Genomic DNA, 5702 nt, shown 5'->3' on the forward strand with positions numbered 1-5702 from the left:
CCTTGCAAGCCAGATATTCGTTATCACACAATTTATTATTACACACAACGCTTTGACATTACTGCACTAGCACATGTCACTTAAATGTGCATGTATCTGCACCCCAGACCTTGTAACCTTACACTTATGTAGTGACAGGCGTGCATCAGCTTGGCTTTCTTATTGCACAGGGGATAATACACAGATTCAGATTCACTCTTTATTATCCTCTGTAGGAGACACTGGTTTTCAGTGTGTACACCAAAATTACAACAAGCAGCAACACAAGACTATTACAGTGTGTCCAAGCTCTTTAAAGCAGTTACAGCTGAGGGAACAAAAGTCCTCCCAAACCTATCACACATAAGTTGCAGTCACCGTGTTGCACAAAAGCAGACAGCTCATGCAGTGTGTTTGATCTATGTGTACTGTCTATATGCACTCTCTGTTTGCACTGCATACAAGGTGCGGCTGTCCTTGAATCACGTGTGTCAGTGAACTCAGGACACTCAATATGTCTGCATCAAAGTCACCGTGTGAATTTCCTGTGCATAAGTTACTGATTCTGTCATGAGTTTCACATCAACCTATGAGGAGTCAGGATATTATCTCCTCTAATAGCTTATCACTCTGGCTGAATCATGCGAAAGTGGTTGTAAAAACAGCCTGTGGCTCTATGTTTCCTACCACACTCTGTAATTTCCAACTCCACCGCAGCTAAGCAGTATACTTTGACCCCAGACACAGCTCGGAGCCGCACCCTTGTCCTCTGAGTTGCAGGAGTGACATCCGTGCAGCCAATCAGCTTCTTCTACGGCCATGTAGGCGGGACTTCCTGTACAGTTTACCGTGTAATTCAACATGGCGGATGTGTCGCTCGCCTAGTGCATAGTGAAACCGCATTTAAGTTAGATAGTTTGGATTTATCTGTGTAAAACCTAGTCAAAGCAGGGAATACAGTCATCAAACAGATTTGCAATATTGGCGTGTGGAAATGAAGGGGAAAGAGCGATCGCCGGTGAAGAAACGCTCCCGGGTGCTGGATGATATCCGAGACCGAGGAGGAAGCCACCCGACCAGTAAAAAGATGGGATCCCTGTCGACGGCGGGCAGCAACAACGGGAATACTTCTGCTCCGAGCGGCGCCTCGTCGAGGAGAAGTTTACACAGTGAGAAAAGAGACAGTCGGGATTCAGATGGACACGGTTTATCTAGTCGAACTGGTAGCAGTTACGACTATGGAGGCAGCCTCGACCTCACTACGGAAACCAGCGCCTCTTCCCGGGCCAACTCACGCAGCGAGCAGCGGCCTCTTTCCAGCTCCGAAAGTGAGTACAAGACTCTTAAAATTAGCGAGCTGGGCTCCCAGTTGAACGACGAGGAAATAGAAGACGGATTGTTTCACGAGTTTAAGAAATTCGGAGACGTTAGTGTGAAAATAAGTCGGGTGAACGACGAGAGAGTGGCTTTCGTTAATTTCAGAAGGCCCGACGACGCCAAGGCGGCCAGGCACGCACGAGGGAAGCTGGTGCTGCACGACCGGCCGCTCAAAATTGAGCCAGTTTACATGAACCGACGTAGGAGCCGCTCGCCTCCGTCAAAAGACAGTTTCCCGTCAGGACACAGACATCTGCACTCTCAGAGACCCCTGTCACCTACTGGTATAGGTTACAGAGACTACCGGCTGCAGCAGCTGGCGCTGGGCCGTCTTATTCCTCCTCCTCCTCCTCCTCACCTAAGAGACTTGGAAAGAGACAGAGATTTTTCCATCTATGAAGCCAGGAGTCGACCCCCTTTCATCCCTGAATGTGCTGTTTTCCGTGAGGAGGACCTCATGTCCCCCGAGGATGACCAGAGGGCAAACAGGACGTTGTTCCTCGGAAACCTTGACATCTCTGTGACTGAGAGCGATCTGAGGAGGGCGTTTGACAGGTTTGGGGTGATAACAGAGGTGGACATCAAGCGGGCAGTGCGCGGGCAGAGCAGCACCTATGGCTTTCTCAAGTTTGAGAATCTTGACATGGCACACCGTGCCAAAGTGTCCATGTCAGGAAAAGTGGTGGGCCACAACCCAATTAAAATTGGCTATGGCAAACCCACCCCGACAACCAGACTGTGGGTGGGGGGGCTTGGACCCTGGGTTCCACTTGCTGCACTTGCTAAGGAGTTTGACCGCTTTGGCACCATCAGGACTATAGACTACAGAAAAGGAGAGGCATGGGCCTACATCCAGTATGAAAGCCTGGATGCTGCTCAAGCCGCCTGGACTCACATGCGAGGTTTCCCTCTTGGTGGCCCTGATAGGAGACTCAGGGTAGATTTTGCAGACACAGAGCACCGCTACCAGCAGCAGCAGTACATGCAACTCCTTCCCGTGCCACACTATGACTTGGTCCCTGAGCCCTTTGCCCACCGCCTCACCACAGAGTCCATGAGAGTTAGAGAGAGATCCCCTCCAGTTCCTGTTCGCTTCAGAGAGAGGGATCTGTACTCCAGTGCTGAGTGGCCTGGCCTCAGTGTCCATGACCGGATGCGAGGAGCCGGCTTTGAACCCCTAGATCACCTGGAGAGGCGTTCCCGTGAAACCTGGTCGCTTGAGCGTGAACGGGAGCTGCGAGATCAGGGCCGCAACAGAAGACCGCTTGACGACGGCTGGCGCCTGGATCGCTCACCTGATGGCGGTGATTATGTTAGGCGTCGCCATGGCAATTCACTAGATCGCAGCCCTGGAGGGAGCAGCCGAGAAGGGGGGCGCTATAGTGACCCTGAACGCCTGCCTCGCTCTGGCAGAACTTCCCCCATCAGAGAGCGTCAGAGCAGCCTCGACAGCGGGCCCGGAGAAAAGAGACGGAGGACCCTCAGCCCAGCTGAACCAGGCTCCACCTCTGACAGGGACCGCAAACGCAAAGCCAGTGACCAATGTAGGAGCCCTGTGAGGAAGGAGGACCGCTCAGATCACCCCCCCTCCGCCTCCTCCTCTAACCCGTCTTCCTCCAAGGCTGGCCCACAGTCTAAGCAGGGGGCTGGGTCACAGAAACTGTTTAAGGCCTGGCAGGGCGTCCTCCTGCTGAAGAATAGCAGCTTCCCTGCATCCATGCACCTGCTGGAGGGGGATCTGGCTGTGGCCACCAGTCTGCTGGTGGACAGCTCTGCAGGGAGCCAGGTGTCCCAGCTAAAGATCACCCAGCGCCTGCGTCTGGACCAGCCCAAGCTGGATGAGGTCTCACGCCGCATCAAAGCTGCCACCCCCAGCGGGTACTCCATCCTCCTGGCTGTGCCTGGGAAATCTGAGGACGGAGGACTCCAGGACGCCAGCAACTCCACCGAGAGGCCACTGAAGAACCTGGTCTCCTACCTGAAGCAGAAGGAGGCGGCTGGCGTCATCAGTCTCCCTGTGGGAGGCAGCCGTGACAAGGACCAAGGAGGAGTCCTTCATGCTTTCCCCCCGTGTGATTTCTCCCAGCAGTTCTTGGATGCCTCCGCCAAAGCCTTTGCCAAATCAGACGACGACTACCTGGTGATGGTCATTATCAAAGGAGCATCATGATAGAAAAAAAGAGCAAATTATGAAGTGGTTGTTTTCACACTTGTGCACTGTGTTTGGCTATGAGTTGTAAAAAAAAAAAAAAAAACAGGGATATGAGCTTAGTAGGTAACGGCATAATAACAAGGAAATTACAGGGTTCCGATTTTAAGTTCATTAACCTGCATGGTAGCTTGTATTTCACCCTATTGACATTATACATGTAGTGGAAATGAAAGTCATTGAATTGGAGACATTTTATTCAGTTGATGGGTTTGTTTAATTAATGCAGGTTATATGTTGCCCTCTGATATTTGGTTTTCAAATAAATGTAAATTACTTGAAAGGTACTGCGCTTAAAAAATTAGGAGTATGCTACATTTTTGTGAATCAATAATATTGATTGCCTTATCTCATTAACAAAAATGCCATTCCTTTATATACTTTGATATTTTGGCACGCTGTAACAAAAAAGAACTCTATATAAAGATATATTTGAGATCCAAAACAGAATAGCTAGCCTCCATTTTATCTGTACTCCACTAAGTTTTGGTTGGTCAGTTTGAGCGACGTAGAAATATTATGATGATGTTTGTACAGCAGTGGCTACAAGAGAATTGAGTCAGTCTCATGTACATAATTATTTCCCCTTATTAAAGAAGTATATCCATTCGATCTAAAGTTTTACCCATTTGCTCATCAATAAGCATATTTCAAATGTGCAACTTTTTTGCTGACCAGGTACAAGTTCTATGTTTTGATTACTTGTTAATTCAAAGTATAAATATGAAAATTTCTGTTTCTGTCAATTTTGGCCATGCTACATAAAGCTAGAGAAAATTGTGGAAAAGTGTTTGTACCAACGGTTTGATTCTATAGACCAACTTCATTTTATTAGTCCTCTCAGTATCTGGTCTTCAGAGTTTTGGTGCCCCACTCCACTGTTTTTATCAGTTCATTTCTTCAGGTTCTCTTAATATTGACTTTTGTGGAGTACGAATGGTCACAGTATAACAACAGGTTGAAATGAATGCAAATTTCCTTATGTTTTTCCACATTTTCGCTAAGCACTGGTACCAAAAGCACCCATATTAGTAGTTTTAACTGCCATCATACTCAGCTTCATTTCTCCTTATATGTAATATTAATTGACTGTAGCTGAGCACCAATAATGTCTTATTGCACGCAAGGTGTCATTGTGGCATCACTGGTAATGTGGTGCATAGAATACCATCATCATATGTGGCAAAAATTTAATTAAGTTGCACATTGGCAAAAACTTGTGCTTCATTTTTGTAATCTGACAATTACGGTTACTGCCCCGACACTGCATGTATTGTGTTAAAAAATGATGTAACATTTTCAAATAAGAGCAATGTGTATGCCATGTAAATCCCTCATAATTGATCAGGAGTCCGTGATTGGATACCATGACAGCACCAGTGGACTTGTGTGAGGAAAACTACCGAATGCATCAGAGCGAATGGGCTCTTCCACAACGGCCTCTCATGCCTTCCTCTGAAAGGACTGATCTTGATTTGTTTTAATGCTTTGATTTCAGTACCATGTTTTAAAATGGAATATTTTGCTTTGTGCTGTGTGCTCAGGATATCTGGAGAAAAAACAGAAGACCATCATTGCTCATGGGCCTAAGAAATATACCTACCTGTCAGAAAAAACACAAAGTGCAACATGCGCTTCATAGATTTTTGTCTCAGTCTTAATAAATTTACTCTTTCGTTGGAAACACAAATGTATCTGCCTCGGAAGACAACTTTTGTGGCCTTTTCTGTTCTTGGAAATGTACTTGGAAGTGTCTCTAAAACCTGAAGGCTTAACCAGTTTGAAAGTGGAAGCCTTCTCTGGCAGAAAGGAGAGGAAAAGTGTGAGATCAAGGGAAAACAGCTGCTCAGTTCTATATGTTGATGTTGTTGATCATCAGTTGTTGAATGACCACTTTGCGAAGAGTTTTTTGATGTTGCCTTCATTGAAATTGAAATTTGGGCTTCTTGATAACATTTATTCCATTCCCCATGCCAAGACGAGTCTAGAGTTACTGTGCCCTCTCAAACATGTGGCTTATTGCTCAGTCACCTCTGGCCTATATGTCGGGGGTGTGGCTGAGAACCAGCGGAGTGTGCAAAGGCCCAGTTTGTTACCACGCCAGGCTCCATCAATTTCACAGAGGTTGTCTACATCC

General features: G+C 47.1%; 1 pseudogene; it reads left to right on the top strand.

The window, feature by feature from the left end:
* The first annotated feature begins 810 nt into the window (after positions 1-810).
* On the top strand, positions 811-5255 carry LOC115359310 (RNA-binding protein 15 pseudogene; annotated as a pseudogene).
* The last annotated feature ends 447 nt before the right edge of the window (positions 5256-5702 follow it).

The sequence above is a fragment of the Myripristis murdjan genome, chromosome 5 (assembly GCF_902150065.1).
Source record: "Myripristis murdjan chromosome 5, fMyrMur1.1, whole genome shotgun sequence".
In the NCBI taxonomy this organism is placed as follows: Eukaryota; Metazoa; Chordata; class Actinopteri; order Holocentriformes; family Holocentridae; genus Myripristis; species Myripristis murdjan.